Source organism: Molothrus ater, chromosome 1 (assembly GCF_012460135.2).
Source record: "Molothrus ater isolate BHLD 08-10-18 breed brown headed cowbird chromosome 1, BPBGC_Mater_1.1, whole genome shotgun sequence".
Taxonomy (NCBI): Eukaryota; Metazoa; Chordata; class Aves; order Passeriformes; family Icteridae; genus Molothrus; species Molothrus ater.
The window spans coordinates 126,321,581-126,345,330 of NC_050478.2; the positions used below are offsets into that span (position 1 = coordinate 126,321,581).

At 39.2% G+C, this 23,750-nt stretch overlaps 1 long non-coding RNA gene across 1 annotated transcript in view; it reads right to left on the reverse strand.

Moving 5' to 3' along the window:
- Positions 1–20,215: 20,215 nt before the first annotated feature.
- The window catches only part of LOC129046658 (uncharacterized), a 28,249-nt gene continuing 24,714 nt past the window's right edge, over positions 20,216–23,750 (reverse strand). Inside the window, exon 2 of the long non-coding RNA XR_008508313.1 lies at positions 20,216–21,572. This is a non-coding gene — a long non-coding RNA (uncharacterized LOC129046658). The remainder of the gene's footprint in view (positions 21,573–23,750) is intronic.

Here is a 23,750-nt window from a genome sequence, read left to right on the forward strand (position 1 = left end):
GCTTATTTTGATGACCCCTTGTTCTTAGTTGGCTGATTCTGGCAGGGATTCCAGCATTTCTGATACAACCCCTCTGGTTTCAAATGAAAATACAGCCTTGAAACTGGAAGTGAAGCATGAGCACGATGTTATGCTTGAACAAGAATATGCTCTGGTGCAGCCACAGAATGCAGCATTCAGTAAGAATCACTGCTTTATTTACAGTCATGAAGATGAGTCTGGATTTTCTGTAAAAACCATCAGCAAAGGTTCTAAGCACATCCCTAGTGCATCCCTAACTGCCTTTATCAATTGTTCTGTTCTTCCTTCCGGACCTAGTGAAGCTTCACTCTCCTGGGCATTGATGCCCCAGTGCTGGAGAAGAAAGGGCCATCTCAGTGCCTTGCCAGCTCCTCCAAAGGAATATTTGTGGAACTGGGCACAACTGGGGAAGACTCCATCTGGGCCTTGAGTAATGTGCTGCAGTGAGGTCAAACTGTTGTTGTGTGGCACAATACAGCCTTGCAGAAGGGCACAGCATGGACATGAATCATCCTCAGCTCCCGACTGAGCCCACTTCTGCTCCAGAAACATATCCAGTATTCAAGGCTGGCACTCAGTTAATTGGAAGCACTGTGTCTCCAACAGCCAGAAGGATGAAAACATTTTGGAAAAAAACCAAGGAAATGCCAATAACCAGAGCAATGACCTTCCCAGCCAATCCTGTCACCTCCTTATACATTATAAAATACCCAGGATACTTTCATTTTAGGAGGAACATTCTGGATTAATAAATAGAAGCCAGAAATATTTGGAAAGTACTACTCCCAGGATTAAGTGTTGCAGGTGGAAAGCCTGAATTTACAAAAATGCATCACTCCTTGAATGCTACACATGTAGAAGAACTTGGGCCCCTTTAGTTTTTTAAATATCCGAGTGTACAAAGTGAATTTCGACTTTGCTCTAGAAATAAGCAATATTGATTGTGGTTTTATAATGGCATTAAAAATTGAAGATTTCATGTATCCATAAGAACATATTGGTTTTATGTGACACAAATGTGTGAATTAAGAGGTTTTGACTTGAAAGGACAGGACATGAAATCTTTCATAAAGGATTATCCTTTTCCCAAAACAAAAATAGCAACAGATCAAGTTCCAAAAAACAGCTTGCCAAGCCCCTTACCTCTCACTCCATTTCTTTAAGGTACACTGCATCTTAATTAATTAGACTTTAATTTCTTGGGATGGATATTATTACCATTTTAGCAATTCTCCAGTCATCCATAAAGCTTCCTATGAAGTCCAGATTCAACTTTACAAGTAAAAGTAAACAAAAGCATATCTAAAAAACTAGAAGAAAACAAGACAGAAAACCTATACCTTTTGGCTGCCATTTCAGGATAGTATAGGCGATGCCATGAGTTCCCTGATTCAATATTTAATTTGTTTTTATTTAACTTATTTTGTAGAATCACAAAATATGCTATGGAGTCTTTGGCTTTGATTTTGCAACAGCAACTGCCTGAGTAGATCCTTATGGAGTCCCCTTCCTGAATGAGAGCTTAGATATTGTAAATCTATCCCAGTCATCCCTAAAGAGAAATTGGACTTTTTCACTGTCTGCACTCAAACCTCAGCACCTCCAGATGTAGCACGCATCCAGCCTTCACTGCAAAACAGCTGTCAAGAGTGTGCACCAGACTTTCAACTGTCATGCCATACACTCAGGATCCCACACAACATACAAATGGCAGAATAGAATTAAATAATGGTACACAATATGAAAAGAAAAACACAAGTTACAAAATGGTAGTGGTCATGCTCATTGGCTTTGCAAAATTCAAAATTTCTCTGCTGGAGTGAATTTAATACCAGATGGTTCTAAAAATCATGAGGTCAAGATGTAGCTGCATTTGTTGAAAGAAGAGAAGTAGCTCTACCTGCTAAAAGTATTTTTAAGAAAGGTGTCCCAAAATTTATCTGGACAAAATGCCCCTTCCATTTAATTTAGCTGCTATTTACTGTGCATATAAAGCTCTTCTGTTCAGGAGTGATGAACTGTAGTGTGTAACTTGCAACCTCCACATTGTGGTATAGAAAAAAACCCTCTGAAACTGCCTTTATATAGAATTTGGAATGATTTCATCAATTACTAGCACTCTTCCTCAGTATAAGTAGATTTTGGTTAGTAGTGTATTTGACAAGGCAGATCAAGCTGACAACTTTCATTAGTCAGACATACAACCATTGTAAACATCTTCCAAACCAGAAGGTTTCGCTTAAGAAACAACCCACTGGTGTTGGCAGGTTCAAAGATAGTTTTTTCAACTTATACAACAGTTCATCTGTGCCACTATAAATGACCGAGAAAGTAATACACTGACATACATACTGATGGCCTGCCGCTGAAAGAGGCCAAAGAATAAGGAAAATTTAGATGATCCTGATCAAGCAGTTCTATTTGTTGAATGCTGTGTCACCAGAAGCAAACCTGTTGAACTGAAATTCAAATAAATACTTTTGCATTAGATTTTGAAGTAAATATCATTATAAAAATGGGTATGCAAGAAATAAATTGTGAGAATTATTTAATTGAATATCTATATGGCAAAGCATTTTTTTTTGTGTAAAGGCACTGTATGTTAGTTTTAAAGTATGAAATGAAGAAGAGCCCTCTTAGAGGACTCTCTAGACACTACTTTTATATAAAATCAAGTCAAGCAAGATGATCTAATAATCCATTGTGACAATAATATTTATAAATCTAGGAAAATTTTAAAATAAACTATAAACTCAAAGATGGTGTGGTATTTCTAAGTCTTCAAGCTTAACATCTCCTCCTGCCCCTATCCCTCTCCTCCCCACCCATGCCCACCCCCACCTTTTGTGCTTATCTCAAAGCAATCAAGGTTTTTATTTCAGATCCTCTTGTATATTTAAGCACACTGGTGGGACTGGTTGTCTACTATGGCAGTGGTCTAAGTATTTAAACTTCTCATACACTCATTGCACAATTAAACAGAACAAAGCTTAAAATAAAGTATCAGACAATCCAAGTCCTCAAGTTTATATTTCAAATGAATACTGTATAGGTTTTTCTCTACCCCTTCATTATAGAACATCCATGTTATCTTAAAAACTTATTCCATGTCCTTATAGCACCTTCCAGTACCTGATGGGAGTGTGGAAGACAGCTCAAGTCCCTAGGGACTTTTTGCAAGGACAGGTAGTGACAAGACAAGGGGGAATGGCTTTAAGCTGAAAGAGAGTAGATTTAGATTATGTAGGAAGGAGAAATTGCTTACTGTGAGGGTGGTGAGGCACTGGAACAGGTCGGACAGAGAAGTTTTGGTTTTCCCATCCCTGGAATGACTCAAGGTCAGGCTGGATGGGCTCTGAGCTGCCAGGTCAAACTTGTCTCTGCCTAAGGAAAGGGGATGGCACTAGGTGATCTTTAATATCCCTTCCAACCCAAACCATCCTACAATTCTATGATTCTTTGAAATAAAATCACAACTCCTGATGGATATAATGCCCTGCCAGTTTATCTCTAAGTAATGAGATAATTTAATTATTGCAGTATTTTCAATGTGTCCTACCAACAGTAAATTTAGACACTACCACTCATTGTATCATTTTTCCATGTAGCCTATACTTTTATTCCTGCCAAATAACACTCACCTACTTGATCCAAATGAGGATCTTACATGTCCCAATTAATTACTATTTCTTGGCATCGCTTCAGTAATATTTCAATCTTTCAATATTTCGAATTTTATTAAGCATTACTTGTGTTGGTTAAGGAATTATGAATAAGTCTTCCTAACAAACAGCAACCTTTTTGTTATAGGTCACCTAAAACTAACAATGTAGTTGCAGGCTAGGTATGCCTTTTTTGAAAAATTGTGGGGACTATGTAGAGCTAATACAATGTTTGGGTATTTGTGTTTTTAAACTAATTCAGGAAATATTCTGCAGTAATAAGAAAATATATGTTCAGATGTGTATGTTCAGATGAATACTGGTTTAAGAATCTACATAAAGAGATGGAATAAACTACTTTTCTTTTGCTTTGTCTCCTCTTAACAGCAACAGGAAACAGTCAAAGACAATTGTATTTATTTGGCTGCTGTATACCAATCTCACAGACCCAAAAAACTATGTTTAAGTGAGCTGCCAAACTTGGTTTGGTGCCAGCCTGAGCACTCCCAGTTTATCACCAGCTGACCTGCTGCTGCAATTCTAATAGCCACTTTCTTGCTCTACACTCATATTTCCTTATGAATAAGATTCTGCAGTCATTTCAACATATCTTCTTTGCCAGGGGTTAAGACATGACTGGAAAAGTCTGTAGCCTACAAAGCTACAGCTAATATTCACCTGAGTGTCTACCTGTGCTTATAATCTCCATAAGGCATTGGAATCACTACATTTTATGGGTATCTGTATCTAAACTTACAACATTCACTGTAGCCTGACACTATCCCAATTGGTTTCCAGCAGAATTCGTGCCAGTGGGCACAGTCTGGATCTGATTTGGAGGACGGCGATGGAAATAGGGATCGTTAAAAACACCCCATTATCATATGGTCTGGTAGTTGGCTACAGTGCAGTTCTACAAACATGATTTAGTACAGATGTTTCATTTAAACTCTAGGTTTATAAAGGTACACATTTTTTTGGTTTACTCTGATTATAACCACAGTCTACTCCTCTCCAGTAATCAACTGCTAGAATTTGTCAAATGTTGTCATTTAATATGTGGGTCACTTCCAGTGCTGTGTTTGTTGCATGGAATGCTCCACTTCCATAGAAACAGATGTTTTAACTTAACAGCAAAAAGAGCTAAACAAGTGCATGTGAAGGCGCGGTGCAAATAATGTGTTTCATTTCTGTTATTTATAGCTGTCCACAGCTATCATAATTTTTTTATTTGAAAATTATTAAATCAATTACAAGAAGTTTATTTACGGATACTGCCAAGAATGATGCATGCTAGGAGACTGCTTCTGGGAAAAGTGTCTTCTTCTGGCCCCTGCAGAGGCGTTTCAAAGAAGCCAGTGCATTTCTGAAAGATTGCAGTGTAACAGGGTCTGCACACTAGGCCTCAAAGTATATGCAGAGGAGAAACCCTCTTTAGATCTCCCAGCTGGTCTGGCAGATCATGTCAGGTGTCAGGGTGGTGGAGCTAATACATACTTAACTCCTCAGCATGTTTGAAAAGGATTTCTTGCCCTCTTTAGCACAGCTGAGATGGTGGTTAGAAGGAAGAGTCAGGGGAGAGGACTCTCTCTGCAAAATGGCTGAGATGAGAAGGTGGCTTTCTTCCTTTCAGTTTTATTTGACTGAAATACATCCCACCTAAACTAGGAATCACAGTTTTTTGTGGGAAAAAAAGCTATTGTTGTATGAAAAACTATTAATAGTCTTATCTAAAACAAAAGGGGGAAACATTTTTTGAAACACAGAACTATATACACGTGCCACAATGGAGTAACAAGTCAGCCACCTGTGAAATTCCTTGCTCCTTTCAATCCTACCTGACTAGTTTCAGGTCACTGTAGGAGCCACTGATTTTTATAACAAAAGTAATGTTTGAAAGCAAGCCATGCTGCATAGTTTCCAAAGCACAAAGACAAAATAATTTGTAGCAGTTCTGTAACATTCCATATCCAGGGGCAGAGCACATAAACAGAGAGCTGCATGCACCCAAGGTAAGGGCTTATAGCTGAGAGTTTAACATAATTTCCTAAAAAAAACCCAATAATTTTTCTACCTGAACCATGGGGAAACCTGAAAGTACAGCCTAGGTTATTTCAAAAGTTCACTGTGTTCATTTTCATGCCCACCCGAAGGCCCCTGGCCATGTACTCCACCTCCTATGCTGGGTTCTCAGCGCAGTAGTCAGAGCCAGGCCAGATGAGAGAGATATCTATGTTTGGAAAGCCTCAGCAAATGTGGGACACAAAAGCAGTAAACAAATCAATGGGATGCCAGACCAAATGTGTTCCACATTTGTGAAAATAACAAAGTTGAGTCAGGAAGAAAGGTTTATGTGTCTTCTGCTCATACAATCCTTCCCAAGGTACTTTCTTTCAATCCTCCCCCAAATTAAATCCAGCCCAGACAGGAGCATTATTTGTGAGTATGCAGCATCAACCAAATGCATTGCAAAGCCACTGACAGCTCCATGTGGCTTGGCCTAGCCAGGGCTCCAAGGGGTGAGCAGGTGTTTCCTCCCACAGTCTTCCTCTGCAGCCAGGCTCGTGGATGTGCTGCCACAGCACTGCTGGAGGAAGGGTCTGTGCCTCACCTGCCCCTTGCAGGGGACCCACACTCAGCCAGGCTGGCAACTTCTTCCCACTCAACTCTCAAATCTCTGCTCCTGCCATGAATTCCTGCAAGGGAAATTCTCTGGATCATTTCTCGAGAAGGATCCTGTGACACCTGCCTCTGTTTGTGCCAGGGATGGAAAGCCTTTGCAAATGTCTTTTTGAGGGACTTGTGAAACTGCAGGAATCAGCTCATCTCTCCTGAACAGGTTAGACAGCATATGGTAGCTCCACAATTTGGTGAGTGGCAGCTATGCTTCAGCAATGGGAAGCAGGCACAGAGGCAGTATGGGACAGAACTGTTGTTCAACATCAAATTTGTACCAAACATTAAATGTAAAAAAATTAAATTACTAAAAGGTTTATTCAAAGTTTCTACTAATTAATTTTTCTATTAAAATCATGAGATGCCAAAAAAATTAATCACGGCTATTAATTAAAACAGTGCTTTGCCACATCCACAATGAGTAATGGGAATTTTTGAAAGCTGGGTAACCTGGAATGCTTTTACAACTCTTTTTGGTGTATTCAAACTCAGGATTTAATGATCACTTATAGAGTCAGCACAGTCCAAGCTAACTCTACAATAAAGAAAAATAATGTCAGCTGATGGCTTTAAAACCTATACTTCAGACAAAAATAAGCAAGTGAGTATGACTGGCAGCAGAAAAATTTGAAGATCTCTTTAGTTAAGGTATTTTATTTTAAGGATTATGGGTATTGTATTTATTCAGTTAACTCAGCCCTTTTCCCTGACAGCAATTTTCTACAGAGAAAGTGCTATAAAATTCTTTTGAATTAATTGCTGTCTTAGGAGTAGCAAGTAAATTTATGGCACAATTTACATGAGTGAGGTTAGTAATTTAATTCCTTTAAATTTAGAATTTCATTGTCCTGAACTACATATTACTGTTAATCTTTGTTGCATGACATAATCGTTATAAAGTGGGTGGATGGGCCTCACTAATTTACTGGGGCTTTCATCCATTTAGAAGCCTGCTTAAAGAAAGAAGACATATTACACTGGCACTGGATAAGCAGATTAAAGGAATACTGGGGCATTATGTATTATTCTTGCATTCTTAACTAAAAAAACCCATTATTTTCCTCTATATATACATGATCTATACATTTAATGTCTGTTCTCCTCTTGAACAAATAAACAAAAAAAACTTTTGTAATAAAACTCAACTGATTTGATAGACCTCAAAACCCAGAATCATTTTATGCCTCAGCTATGCTCAGTTTTGCACATTATAGTCACACATATCTTTCTTCTCTGGTAGGGTTATTTGCTACACAATGAATGTCTGAAACAAGGATTTGAGGATCCAACTTGAAATATCAGCAAGAAAATGGTCTTACTCTGTGATGTTACATGTTGCCTCTTCCTGCTTTTCTTTCTCTCACACCTATTTGCTGTTCCTTTGTTAATTAATTCTCTGGAAAAGCCTAAAAAATAAGGAAAAAGTCATAACAAAGTTACAGATTGCTTTCCGTACCTGTCACCATAGCCATGTATCTTCTGAGGAAAAAGCACTTTTTTTTCCCAATCTCTACTTAGAATTTCAAAAATGAATTTGTCTATTAACACTCACACAAAAGTAAATGCTGTTTTGCTTGCACCAGCCTATCTGGGAAAACTCAACTGGATAAAAATCAGCAAAACCTGCAATTACAAATCAGTTGCTTTCTTGCTAGAAATCTGTCATTTAGAGGGCTTCAAGATAGTATTTTGTGATAGTTTTTTTTGGCATTTTATTTTACATTATTTTATTAAGCCTTATTAAAAGCAGAATAGCTACTTTACATTTTCAGAATCCTTAAAGATATCATGATCAAGTTCACAAAGTTTTCACTGAAACATCTTTTACTTGCTTCTTAAGCCAAAAGACCTTGATAATGAAATAGCTGGACATATGGATATTGCATTTGCATAATGAATATTATGATTACTATATGTGAATAAATCAAAAGTAAAAATTTTAGAAAAATTAAAATTAATATAATACAATATAAGAATTATGTTCATAATTTACACTAAATTTTACAATACCTTCAATATCCTTTTTATCACAATGAAATTTAAAGGAAGTATTTTGTTATAATCCAAAGCAACTTTTTAATAAAAAAATATTTTGTGAAAAATTTCTACTCCCTTGCATAGGCAGTAACCATGAAATAAACTTAGCTCTTCATCCCAGAATTAGGAGACAGAAACATCTACTTCTCCTTTATTATTTATCTGGAAACATGAATTCCCATAAATTGACATTATTCACTTTTACTTCCTGCAAAATTGTATAAAGTAATAAATACATAAAAATCAAAAATATTGTGACATAAAACTGAAGGAGATATTTCAACTTCATACCATTTTTTTTAGTAAATTATAAAATCTAGAATTTCTGGGGCTTGAAAACATACAGAAACACAGATGATATTTTATTTTTTTTTCGCTCAAGAAAATCTTCTAACCCATTTGGAGTGCAATGACAGCTCAAAATTCCATTCTGAGATTCCAGAATGCTGGAAAATTTTGCACTGCAGGAAAATTAAAGCTCTAACTTTGATGAAACTTTGCATTCGACCCCACTGAGCTAGAGAGACCTCAGTGCCGCTCACTCATCTCAGCGTCTCATCTTACAGAGGCGTGATGAAACATTGATTTTTTTTTTAATGCATTTTAGCTTAGTATACAAGTGTTCAGGTATTAATCTGATCCTCTTTTCTTTTCCGTGGCTGCAGAGAAACATTTTATTGTTTTAAGGAGTAGACTAAAGGCTTCTCTCACTCTGCTGTTTGATCTGACCACTTGTGATTATGTCTGCAATCTTTCAGTCTCACACTAAGCCTTCCAGCACAGCACATCCCAGGAGCCAGCATGTTCTCCTGGAGGGACTTGCAGCTGCAGGACACAAAGTGCTTCAAACTGGCTTTGAGTCAATGCCACCTTGTGACGCATCAGCAGGAAGAGGCATGAACTTCTCTGGAGTCGCACTGTGGGCAATACTTGAAAGGGCATTCAGAGCTCCTTTTTACAGGCAGCTCTCACTATTTCAGTGAGTCCGTGCTCCACACAAGCTCTGCTCAGGATTTTCTATGTAAAGTACCTTAAAAGTACCTTAAAGTACCTGCAAAATGCATTGTTGTGGTCCTCCACCAACAAAATCAGAACAGCTGAATTGCTGTGGGTTTTACTCATACTCATCTCCTGCATAGTAAATCTGCTCTGGCCACATCCTTCTCATGATGCTGACAGGAGGGCTGGACTGTCCAGCAACAGCAGGAATTGTCTGGGCTGCAGTCACTCACCAACTACAAAACCTCTTGCACGTGGAGTTAAACTGGGAACAAAGCCACATCCAGGAACGTGTATATTTTCCCACCTGTTTTATCTCCAGTGCAGTTGTATCAACAAGCTTCTGTTTCCTATTTGAAATCAGTTTCCTGAACACACAGTTCCTATCCTGTAGATCTCCTGGCACCATATGCCTAGATTCTCCTAAACTCAGTAAGCTTTTGATAAGATCAAATTAGGCATGAGTCAGAAGTTCTTCATGTTCACCACAGAGCTGATTTCTACTCCACATTTTCCCAGAATAAAATTCCAATTGGTTTATTTTTGCAGACTCACAGGACATGTCCCAGAATTGAGTGTTTGGAGGATGAGGAGACAGCAGTATCCCAGATCACCTGTCAACAGTACAGTGGAAAAAGAGACAGGAAGATGGCTCCTGCTGGGAAAACAGAAATGGGACAATCTCACTTTGCTCATTATGGAAACATGGCCACTGTCTTTTCCGTCTTTGAAAAACAAAAAGACAAATCAAAAATATTATTATTTGTTCCAACAATTACAGTGACCTTTAAACCTGAAATTTGGCTTGCTAAGGATTTCTGGCCTCATAGTTTCTTTTAAATTCATATTCCAAAAATGCTTTCCAAAAATGCATTTGGAGTAACTGGAAGTATTCCACTGTGCAGCTGCAGATAAACCCAATTTCCAACAGGCTGGTTCCAACATCTGCCTCCTGTTTTAACCTGGTTTGAGGGAGTCAGTCCATTGGCTGGTTGCCCCAGTGCAGATCACAGGTTTTGCTTGCTTTGACAGTTCATCACATGCAATATCCAGTTCAATTCCCTGGCAGTTCAGAACCTTTGGAGAAGTCAGCCAGGAAAGTCATCTTTGTGCCAGCAAGGCACTGCCTGCCCTGCACTGCAGCTAATGGCTTTTTGTTAAATTCAGTAGCTGTCTCAAGAGTTCAGAAGAGAAATATGAGGCTGTGATTTAATGAAGTAATTTGATTACATAGAAATCAATCCCCTGGTAGGACTGGATAACTGCAACAAAAATGCCTACCTAATTTGACACAACTTCTACTTAAATCATTCTATAAGCTTGTGCTTAAGCACTTTGTTAAATGAAGACTTAAGCAGAGGAAGACAGTGCCTTTGTGCTCTCTTTGGGATAACAATCTGAAATGCTTTAAATTGGGTTTGCACCTCTTACATTTTTTATATAGTTTCCTAAATCAAAACAATCAGCTACAGAAAAAAAGAGAAACTATGGAAGTTTCTCAAGCTGAAAAGTGTTTCAAAACTGCCTTTTTCTTGAACATGATTTTAGTCGGATATTGTCGTATATGAAGTTGTATATTACAACTAAATTAGATTTAAATATTTTAGGCTGTAAGGAGTCAAACTTACCAATGTGCTTAGCACACTACTCCTGGAATGCTTGTAGTCTCCAAATTCTTTATTGCTACTTAACCATATCTATGTGGGGAAAACCCTTGCATATTTTAGCTTCTACCTCTTCTTTAAGATGTTCAAATTTGTTGGTGGGAAAGAAGGTTATTTTAAGAATGGGAGATAATATAAAAGCACAATTTCCTTTCATCAGACTTGTTTCTCTCTTGCACTCTTGTTTCTAGCTCTGCATCTAAACCTCCACAACTTGGAATAAATGTTTACAAGACACAATATTTTTGGATTACAATTTGGACACAAAATTATTGGATTTTTCTTGTGGATGTGCAGATTCAGCCCAAGAGCTGGGGTTTAATGATGCACATAGATTGAATGCAGAAATGGATACATTTCACCAGAAATAAAAGTCAGGAGCAAACCTGGTTACCTGCATATTCCTTTGTACACCCATTGGCCTGCCTCAGCTCAGTAGATGGAAGCACACATATTTAGATTAACACCTGCAATACAACATTGAGTATAAACTTGTAGAATACCTCGAGTGTATAACATTTTCTTCATTTTTTTTCATTCAAGCAAAAAAAGCCCTCTTCTCTAATGCACTGCTGGTGGAAAGGTGTCTTCTGCGTGAGACGTGTTTCTGAGTAAGCTCCCATGATCCAACAGCATTTTTGGTGGTCTAAGCAAAAAAGATTAATTTCCTTGGGGAGTCACAGGTTATCACACTTGGGCCCAGCCTCCTGAGGTGCAGGTCAGGTGCTTCCCCTCAGTCTTGCCAAGAAGAAGGGGCTTTGCATGCAGAGACTGAGGCACCATGAGGTGCTGAAGCACAGCAGCTCATCCTCAGTGGAGAGCAGCTTGCAGCAGAGCTGCTGGAGAGATGATCACACCTTCTTTTAAACATGGCACATAATAATGTTGTTTTTGTGAAATGATGAACTATTAAATCTGTATAACATATAGATGAGAGAAAAAGTGTTCACAGGCCTGCTGTAATTTATGAACATGTGGTGCACAGATGTTACATGAGATTTTTCTTCCCTTTACTTTTGAAAATTTGGATTACATTTTCTCTCCTTCTCTCTAGTGTTCAAACTCTGTGTTTCATGCTTTATTAGATATCTCAGCAGGGTAAATGGATGATTAATAATTGTTGATGACAGATATTTGGTTTCTATAAGGTGTGGAGTGAAAGATAAATATAATGGGAACAGTTGTACCTATGTATGACAACTAAGCCTCTTTAAGACTCTGTTAGAGTTATCCATGATTTATGGGGATGTCACCATTGACCCTAGATAGGGAAAACCTCTTAAATTTCTCTTATTGTAATCATCACCTTTTCTTCAGATATCAGGGGGGAAATATCCCCTAAAAAGAAAAAAAAAAAAAGACAAAGAAAGAAAAATGTAACTTTTTCAGGGTTGGGAGATGTTTCGATGAACACCCAGTTCCTGATAGTAGTACAATTAAAGCTTTCTTCAGAGAAATACAGCTTCTGTGCTACCATCTCTCAATTAAGCCTTGAGAACAAACAAGAACATAGTGTGTGTGTGTGCTGGCATCCAGGGCTGAGCCCATAAAGGCTCACCTCTGACTCCAGTCCCCACTTCACTGTTCAGAAGGAAAATCAAAAAAGACAGTTCTGAATCCCTCCTGAGGTGAGATGAGCCATGCTGTCCTGACCTGGATCCTGGACAGTCATACAGAGGTAAGGTTCTGCTCCAAGACCATTTCTTTTGTAATGAGAAGCGTCTGGCCACAGCAACTTAAATTCAATTTCCAGTGTTTTAAATTCGAGGAAAAGACTGTAATGGATTAGGTAGGTGGATTGACAAAATAGCTCAAAGCAGTTGGCAAGCTGAAAGCCTTACCTCATTTCTAGGTCTATCATATACAAAATCCTCATTTACAGAAATACATCACTTCTGGTTTTCTGGGTTGTATTTGTTGGAGAAACAAACAAACCACAACAACAAAAAACCTTAACAATTTTATTAGGAGTTCTTTCTAATTTCTTTAGGTCTTCTAAAAAAACCAAAAAAAGGTTGCCAATGTAGTAATAATTTGTTTCTAATATCAACTCCTGATGATTGCTGAACCCTGAACAGAAGTGGAAATTCTGTCGGCAAAAGGTATGCCAGACAGGAACACAGATAAAGGAGAAGAAAGGTTGAAAAACAGCCAAGTGGAGGCAGCTTTATCAATTGAAAAAAAAAGGAAATTTGCCTTACAAGTATATACCTATAATAGTACTACATGTACTAAAAAAATTTCCATCTATTACTCATTATTATATAATAAAAGGGTTTTTTATATATAACTAATTACTTATGATATTTTCCTCATTTAAAACTTCTGCTCTACCACCCCTGCCCCGGCCCCAAACCCAACTTCCTGGAAATTTAATTCCTCCTGAAGCTAAATAGTTTAAAGACGACTACAAATTTCTCTGACTCTTAATGTTACTGCAGAATGATGGAAACTCTGCATTTCTGCACCTTTCTTCTCAGTTCCATGAAGTTTTTGTGTGTTAAATTTGCATGTAGAAAGAGAATGACTCCTTCCCACATCTGGTAATTTGTCTGGGAAACATATTGCTATAAGAAATAATCTGATTAAGGACAATAGATGAGCTTTATTCCTCTTAATTAATCATTATGCATGTTGATAAATGCCTCCTCTGAATTTTGGCCTGATAAAGGGCTTTTAAAAAAGGTTAGGAAGTCTGCTTTCTGTTAGTGGAGAAAATAGCAATCATGTTAAGGTCTGGCCCCTCTGCTGTTGCTTTGAGTCTCAAGCCCACCTACACCTGGAAACCTAAGGCAAGACTGGCAGGAAGCAAATTTAATTTGAAGGGATAGGGAGGTCCTGTGTGCTGTGAGAGGCTCAAATACTCTGCACAGACATACTGGCCTCCTCCTTCAACAGGACTTCAGAAAAATAGCAGATATATATTCTCCTATCTGCCACTTCGATCTGAGCTGTAGTCCTCCAGAACAATATAAATTAACAAAATCAATAGAAAAATCCCCTTAATTGTAATTGGGTTTGGAGCAACTTATCTTAAACATTACTAAATCAGCTTTGATTTTGATCACCACTTAATTGTGGACAAAAGGAGTGGAAAACTAAAAGTAGGGAATATGTGCCAAATGTTCCTCTGACCCACCAGGGCTGGTTTCATTACAAAACCCCACTCCATCATGCTGAAGCAAAGCAACAGCTCTCAATTGCTGAAGCAGACAAAGGAGCCAGAGGTGCAGCTCCACTCACAAGGCAGCTTCATGGCCTGGCAGGAGGCACTGTGGGGATATCCAAAACTGCTGAATTTCAGAAGAAACTCTGAGAAAAACAAGCAGAAAAATATTTTAGGCTAAAAATGGAATATAAAGCTCTTTTAACCTGTTCTCACTTGCTGCTGAGGACTGGGAGAAGCCCTAATACCTTGACAGTGTGTTGTCCTTCTGCAGCAGAGGCTTCACAGAGGGTCCCTCCAATTGGCTGCAGCAGCTCCTCCACAGCCTTTCTTGATGATGGCAAAGTCCTTCACATCAAGGATATGTGATAGTCATTGTTATTATACCAGTTTTGAACCAGTGTCTCCAGAGCTGAGATCGTTCATTGTTTCAGCTACACAGGCAATATTCTTCAGCTCTGCTGTTAGCAGCAGACTATATTTCATCTCTGCCCTCCACTTGGCACAAAGAAGGATTGACAGGGAATTACCCAGGGGGATAGAATAAGTTCCACTTGGAAAAAAAGTAAATTATTTGGTTCAGGTGGGAACAAGTATGTTTTAATTCAGAAATATTTCCCTCTGGAGCAAAACTCCCACTTGACAGCTTGAAGGAGGACATGTGCCTTTGTGTGTTTCCAGGCCAAAGCAGAGGAGTGACCCAACCCTACTGTCCTCCAGCTGTTTCCTAGTGCTGGATCATGCATGTCAGGTTCAACAGCGGGGACAAAGGGATGAGACCTTTTGAGTTTCTCCACCTTCAAAAAATCTGTAACTGGCATGTTTTCAAGCATATAGAATAATAATCTCCCACTGTCTGAGGTTACTGAGCAGACTTTAACTTCTTTTAGGATTATCAGTAGTTTTCAAGCCAGTGAAAAACTGGATAGACAGCTGCCCTTGTATTTTGATGGCTCTTAAATTTTCATGCCACCCACAAGGCATTTATCTGGACTTCTATAAAGCCTTTGATACAGAGCCCCTCAACATCCTCTCTAAATTGGAGAGAAATGGATAACAGTTCACAGATGAGTGAACTGTTAGATGAATAAGTTGTAGGACAGTCACATCGGGATGGCAGTGGTAAATGGGTCAATGTCTTTGAGTCCCAATGGACTCAAGTGACAAATGGTGTCCTTCGGGTTCAGTATTAGAATGTTATTAAATATCTTTATTAATAACATAAAGGATCAAGTGCACCCTCAGCAAATTTGCAGATGACACCAAGTCATTCTGAGTGGTGTGGGTGACACACCTGAAGGATGGGATCCATCCAGAGGGACCTAGATAAGTTTGAGAAGTGGCCCATGGGAATCTCATGAGGTTTAACAAGACCAGGTGCTGGTGCTGCACCTGGGTTGGGGCAACCCCTGGTGTCAGTCCAGGGTGAGGGATGAACAGACAGAGAGCAGCCCTGCTGAGAAGGATCTGGGGGTGTTGGTGGATGAGAGGCTGGACATGACCCAGCCACCTGCACTTGCAGCCCAGAAAGCCAAACAGAGCCTCTGCTGCTGGGCTGCATCAAAAGCAATGTGGCCAGCTGGGCAAGGGAGGAGATTCTGCTCCTCTACTCTGTCCTCCCACATGGAGAACCCACCTGTAGAACTGCATCCAGTTCTGGTACCTCAACAACATGGACCTGTCAGAGCAAGTACAGAGGAGGCCACCAAGTTGATTAGAGGGATGGAGCATCTCTCCTATGAGGAAAGGCTGAGAGCACTGTGCTTGTTCAGCCTAGAAAAGAGAAGGCTTTGTGGTGACATACTTGCAGCCTTCCAGTAACTGAAGGGAGTCTACAAGAAGGTTGCAGAGTTAGTTTTTACAAGAGCATGTAGTGACAGGACAACAGGAATGGCTTCAAATTGAAGATAGTATGTTTAGATTAGATATGAGGGAAAAAATCTCCACTGTGATGGTGATGAGGCACTGGAACAGGCTGCTCAGAGAAGCTGTGGATGGCCCATCTCTGGAATCACTCAAGATGAGGTTGGATGGAGCTCTGAGAAACCTGGTCTAGTGATAGATGTCCATGCCCACAGAAGGGGGTGGAACTAGATGGTCTTTGAGATCCTTTCCAACCCAGGTGATTCCATGACTCTGTAAAGGCTGAGATGGATGTTCACATTACTTCTAAGACAATGGTGTTGAAGTTAAAGAGTAAGTGGGTTGGACAGGTTTGTAGTCTGACCAGGTGTGGTGGCTTCTGTGGTAGTCTGGAAATCACTTACAACCTCTGAGTTACTTTATCTTACAGATTAGTCATAGGTGTTACTTCACCACCAATAGTCCTATATTCTTCTAGACTAGTTCTGAAGGACAAGGACAGCTGGAGAAATGTCCTGGAAAGAACTAATTTTATAACAGATGTCCAAGTCAGCCATTCAATGTGCAAGACAGGTGTGCACAGGAATACATTTCTATCATTCCACACATTGCTGTAAATCCCATATCCAAAAGCTGACTGGCTCTGGAAATGTGCATTTTTACAACACACAGTAACAATATGCCAGTATTAAAAATATTGACGACTTGCCCCAAATCAAATCTAGTTTTCTCTTCCAGTTTTTCTCTTCACTGCTCAGGCAGTGGAGTTCTCTCAAGATCAAGACAACGGATAGTGCATTTTTTCCATAGAGGCTAACAGATAGAAAGACGATGATTAGGACAAAGCTATAATAGACAAAAGAGTTTTAATATTCTTGCTTTGTCTGATACATTTCAAATATGCTGCCCTGTGCTAATGAGATGAAAAAGAGGACAAACGTTCCCCTTTTCCTAGCTGATCTGATCTGCATGTAAAAATAAAGCTCTAAAAAATTTAACTGGTTCCAGCTGGATCCTGTGCAGCCCACAAAGACCTAGTTCCTCTTAGGCAAATTAGAGCAGTGTAAATTCTTCCTATGTCATGACAGTGGCAAGTGCTCAGAATCTCTACCACTGGGAAAAGTTTTGAAGGGCACTACAAGAGCACATAACAGAGAAAAGAGGGATTCTCTTTTTTCTCTTTTTTCCTTCTCTGTAGGAGAATTTAGAGACTCACAAAAGACTGCAGTAACTAGGTGTGCATAAGAGTAGACTTCATCAGGAAACTATAGAGGACCATATTAAAAAGTGTTATTAAAAGGGTTATTAAAAAGTGGACGGGGCAAAGTAACAGAAAATACACTGTATTGGACAATTTTTCATTAGAAGCTGGAAGGACATGGTGAACTATTACGTATTTTTTTTATCGTGCATGTCTTTTACTGCTTTTGAAAATAGTCTAGGTTGCCAGCTAGATCCTTGCTGTGGGACAGCAGCCTCGCATTTATAATAACCTCACATTTTATAATAATTCAGAGAATATAATCTTCTTTCAGTAAAGAAACAGTGCACGGCTGCCCTTTAAAAATGCACCATTGACAACAATTTGCAGGTTGAAATGTGTTGCTTTTTTTAAATCTTTCATAAGCAATATGCATTCAATAGTTAACTTTTAATGGCAGGCGTGTTGTGCATAAGTGGATCAGTTTCATGTAAATACGTGAACATATTTAAACAAACAATCTAATGCAGGCTTACTCCAATGAATGAAAAAAAAATGAATATCAATAAAATTCCAAGTTACACTGGTGTGTGCTCGTGCAATATACACCTACTGGGACTTAGTTTAAAAGTGTTTTTTGAAATATTTATTTCTCTGATATTTATTTTAATGGAAACTTTCCCAACTGCTGATGGCAGATATCATATGCTTGTGGTGATAAGAAAAATGGCAATTTTTCTGTTTCCGTGGAATGTCTTGTTTTGGCTGTATGCAAAGAAATACCATATTGTAAAGCTGGACTGAAAGCCTGTCACTGAAATGAAAATATGGAAGAAATTTAATTGTTTCCATAATTCCTTATTTGAGTTAAACAAGTCTACTCAGACATCCAACCCCTGAAAACCTGACAAAGCTGCAGATGTTAAGAATTTAAACAGGTTGTGGTTCTCTTGATAGCAAATCTTATTAAATGTTAACTGATATGGTCTATGCAAACATATGAGATACAAAATAGTAGGATCTTTTAATTTAACTCTGATGGCAGCTTCCAAATATAATCTGTAAATATTTAACCAGGGAAAAAGGTACTGGTTTTTACAGCATTTCATTAAAAGCAAACCAAATAACCTAGTACACTCAATTATAGTGTAGTGCTGGCAATGACTGCTGCTCCTTCCAATACTTTTTCATAATGTCTGTTACTTTCTCCCATTTTGTGATTGCCCTGAATTTCTCCTCTTATATTATCAAAACCAGGCCTGAATCACTTTAGTTTATTTCTTTCTTCAGACCAAGGAAGAAAAGGTAGTATAATTTCTACTGAATCTTGGAATACTTTCTTTTGTACTAGCACGTATTTTCTTTTTCTAAAAATACAACATATATCCAATGTTCAAGCTTGTTGTAAAATAGAAGCTAAGCTGGCAGCACTCACTAAAACCACATATCCAAACCAATTCCTTTGCATCTGCTTTTATTTCTTGGACTTCTTCAACCTTCCTCAGATTTCAGCTCCATGTACCAAGTAAGCAAGAATTTTGCAAAGGCTGAAGCTATCAACCTGCAGAAACAGGCAGAGTTCATCAGGAATGTTCTTAGCACAGCACCAACACAAAGTCCCTGTGTACAGACAGCTCCAGCACACGAATCACAGTTCACCTCCACAGTTATTGTTTGACTGGTATCCCAAACTAGGAGCCAGTCTATTCCTGATACTGTCACACGATCACAGTGAGAAGCAGCTCATTACGGACTTTGTGTCTGGGTGAGCTTTCCTTATGTGCCTGAGGAAAGAGCCATCCTTGGGAAGGAGGTAAAACTGAACCCAGTAACCTGGAGCCACGAGAAGGAGGTGTACAGCTCCAGAGCTAACCATGACTGGCCCTGTGCACGTGGCTGGCTGAAAAGGGGCAGCCAAAACCAGCTCTGCCACAAGCACGGCAGTCCCGCAACACCGGAACGTCGTTCCCAAGGGAAGATGGGTGATCACAGCAGGCACTTTGTGCAGACTGGTCTGTGAAGCAGAGGCAAGATTTAGACCTGAGACAGAATTCCTCCTAAAGTCAGCAGTGCATATACTCATCACGCTCAACATACCAGGACATAAATCCTTTAGCCACCTCATAGAAAACCAGAAAAAGATCTCTCCAAGCAACTGCATTTCAGATATCAACTTTAGGCCCTTGTTTTTCTGCTTTGTTCTCCTCCAGTCAGTTAAACAAAGAGATGTAGAAAAACCAAAGAGAGAAATACGAGCAGCTGAAAAAGAAAAGTGCTGTCATGATTGTACAATAGGTTGCTGGTATTTACAAAATTCTGTGTATTCAGATTCAATATTTTCCATATGAAGAACATCACTTAGTATTAATGCTGAAGCTGTAAGGAGGATAGGGCCCCTCTTCCAATAAATAATTTGCAGATACAAGGAAAAGTACAATCCCTGCCCTGAGGACCTTGGAAATAATATCCTGCTTGTGTAAGTTGAAATAGAAATGTGTTTATTTTTACTTCAGTAAAAATAAACTGAAGTAAATTAGTTATTTTGTGATTAACACAAAATAACTAAACCAAAACTATTATTTCAAAAGGATTTAGAATAATATTTTAATTATCTTAATGTTTGAATTGAAAAAGCAGAAACTACTAAGAATGACAGTCTCAAATACTTGCATTTTTTCTTTGGAAAATCCAGAGACTGATATAATGATATGCACTTGTAGAAAAGAAAACAGTTGGACAGATGAGCTCTTCCATTATAGGATTTGGCCTAGAGAAGAGCAAACAAATCAGCATTCTCTTCAGGGCAATTTACACCTATTGGTCTCTAGAAATTTATACTGTTGAGGAAATTTGGGAGTTTTACTATGCCAAGTCAGAAAACACTGCAAGTTATTTATGAGACCAGCAAAGAAACAGTAACCACATAAAAGATCATATAATATTTTATTCAGTTACGTAGAAATACAGAATATAAAAAGTAACACAGAAAAAGAGCAAGATCCAGAAAATAAGTATTGCGGGAACTCACATTCTCTTTTCAGACAATTTTTACCAGTATGAATGCTGAGAAGCATCCATCCTTCATTGTCTGTCAAGATAGGCTACATATGGCTCTGGAGAAATGTTATCACGCTGTGTGGTTCTCTTATCAACAGAATATCTGTGGCATGCACAGAATGAGGACCTAAAGGTTTGTTCTTAAGTTACTACATCCCCCTCCCTGCCACCCCCCATAACACAGACCAGCATGAATAAAGCACATTGAGGAAGAGATTCAAGACAAGGGCACATTTGTTGAAAAAAAAAATTATTATTTCATAGAATCATTTAGGCTGAACAAGACCTTCAAATGTGCATGTATAGACTGAGGAATGAGACTGAAAAGCAGTGCCACATGAAGGGAGATGGGAGTCCTGGTCAATGGCAAGTTGAACATGAGTCAGCAGTGCTGCAGCAGCCAGGAGGGCCAAGAATGTCCTGGGGGGCATCAGGCACAGCATGGCCAGCCAGGCAAAGGAGGGATTGTCCTGCTCTGCTCTGCACTGGGGCAGCCTCCCCTCAAGTGCTGGGGGAGTTTTGGGTGTCACAATAGAAGTCAAATAGAAAACTATCAGAGAATGTCCAAAGGAGGGCAACAAAGGTGGTGAAGGACCTTGAGGAGAAGCTCTGAGGGGAGCATCTAAGGTCATTTGGTCTGTTCAGCCTGGAGAAGAGGGGAAACCTCACTGCAGTTACAACTTCCTTGTGAGGGGAAGAGGAGAGGCGGACACTGATCTCTTCTCTGTGGTGATCCAAGACAGGACCCAAGGGAATGGCCTGAAGCTGTGTCAGGGGAGGTTTAGGTTGGATATTGGAAAAAGGTTCTTCACCCAGAGGGTGGTTGGGCACTGGAACAGGATCCCCAGGGAAATGGTCGCAGCACCAGCCTGACAAAGTTCAAGGAAGTTTGGACAATGCTCTTGGGCACAAGGTATGACTCCTGGGGATGGTGCTGTGTAGGGAGTCAGACTGGATGATCCTTGTGGCTGCCTTCCAACTCAGCTTATTCTGTGATTCTGTGATTCCAACCTTTGACCAGTCACTACTTTGTCAACTAGACCATAGCACTCAGTTCCATGACCAGTTGTGCTTCAACACCTCCAGGGATGGTGACTCCAACACATCTTCATGCAGCCTGTTCCAATGCTTGACAGCCTTCTCTGTAAAAAAACCTTCCTGATGTCCAACCTGAATCTTCCCTGGCACTGCTTGAGGCTTTCTCCTCTTGCCTTGTTGTGAGTTGCCTGGGAGAAGAGAAAAATATTTGGAAAAGCCTGCAAAATGGACAGCACAGAATTGCATGTGTGATGAGTATGAAGTGGAGGCAGGACCATCCCTATGAAGGGAAGTGCTGGCCTCCCCAGAAGTGGTCCTTGGGCTCCCTCTTTTCCTTGCTGTGCTCCTCTACTGCTGCAACCAGACCAGTCTTGCATGCATGGGATTTGCTCTCATGCCTGTCATCCAGGGCCTTTGCTGGATCACCAATCGCATGGACGAGCTCCAGCACAGACACCATAAAAAAAGCTAAAAGAAAAAAAGGCTCCGAAGAGAAAGGAGTACAGAAAGGAGAGGAAATCACTGTTTTAATCTACACCACATGTACAACATGGCTGAGCCACAAGCTCTAGGGAGTCATAACTCTGAATGTCCTGACTTATGTGTGTTTAAAATCTGAACTGTTGCATTACAACATGGGGTGGATTTTTACACATTTAATTTAACTTTTTCTTTGGGGAAAAAGAAAGTATGCTTTACTGTACAGTCAAAGAAACACCATGACAGACAGTCAAATAAATATCATCCTCACATTTATTTGCATGATTAAGCCATCAGTCAGGTAAATGGAACGGATTTATTTGAATGCATTTATTTGAATAACCACCAAGGTATTTTTGGGCACATAAATAAAATAGGGACGGCAAGTCATAACCCTTAATTTTTCCATTGTTAAAACAGTGCAACTCTAGAATAACTCTTCTGAAAAAAAGGTAAAATCAATGTAAAAAAAAAAACTAATATACATCTGAAAACTGCTCTGCTTTTCCCATCCTCCCCATTCAAAGAGGTTTTAAATTAGGAGGACTTTAATTCATTATGAAGGGCAACATGCAACTATGTGTCTAGACAAGGTTCAGAGCTGTAGTGGTTAACCAGCTACTAAACACCAGATAGTATAGTGCCCAAACAGTCTTGTTCTGTAAGAAACAGGAAGCTCTTCTCATAACTCTAAGACATTCTCTTCTTTAAAAGCACATAACATCTGCATTGTGTATCATGGTTTCCACATCCACAGAAGACCAAGAGGACAGCATTGGTAGAGCAGAACACTCAGGTGAAATACTTGAAACCCACAGTACTCACTTTTAAAGGATTTTTTTCTTGCTTTTTCCTTGGGGGTTGTTTTAGAGACTTCTAGACTAACTCTAGATTGGTCCCATAGACTAAATGCCCTACTGTGGCTGGAGTCCATAGATGAGCTCTGAAAGTCTATACTCCAATTTAGTTTCACCCAAAAGCATCTAGCACATGTGTGCCAAAACCATCCCACAACGAGAAGCAAGAAACAGTCAGTAGGACAATTGGGAGTGTCATTTTTAAGTGCAATCCTTATTTGCCCTGAAATATCAACATTGGCATGCACTGTGAAGGAAAGGAAAGATAAACTCACAAACTATGCCTTCTGTATTCTCAAAGTAAAAGAATAAGCCCTAGAAAAAGCACCCAGTTCTCACTACTTCCACAGTGAGGACAGATTAATACACCTATAGCTGAGAAAGCTTCAAGAAAAAGTTTTGGAAATGCTTCCAAGGAAGTGCATATGAATTCAGACATTACTTATTACTTTATGACTCAGAGCCTGGTATGAAGCTTAGTCATGCGCTTGGAGACAACCAAAAACATTTTAGTATCCAGAAGCATCCAAATACCAAATGAATCCTATTTTTACCACCAAAACAATAGTTTAATTCAACAATGGTGAGAAACATGAACTGAGTTTTGGTTTAAATAAATAGTGAAGGCCATTCAGTACAATATTACAAATTGCAAAATTGGAAGAAGTGTGAAATCAATCAAAAACCCAAAGTGATGATTATAAAGTAAAGTAACATTATTAAAAAGTTATATCAAGCTAAGGAAAATGTTCTTTAAGTTTCTTGTGTTGTCCTAAGCCTTATTTTCCTTGTGGGTAGGCTCATGATCAAGGCCATGAAAACAGCAAAAGTTATACTTTCCAGACCTGGTGAAACGTGGTGATTTACATTGGAAGCACTAACAACTCCAGGAAACTCCTGTAGGAGCTGGGTATTCTGGTTTGCATCCTGCAATACCCCAGTATGACATCATATCTTTTAGCAGATGAACTGCATCCCACCAGCACCTCAGTGGACACGTCCACATTGTGCTTAGCTCCTTGACAATCT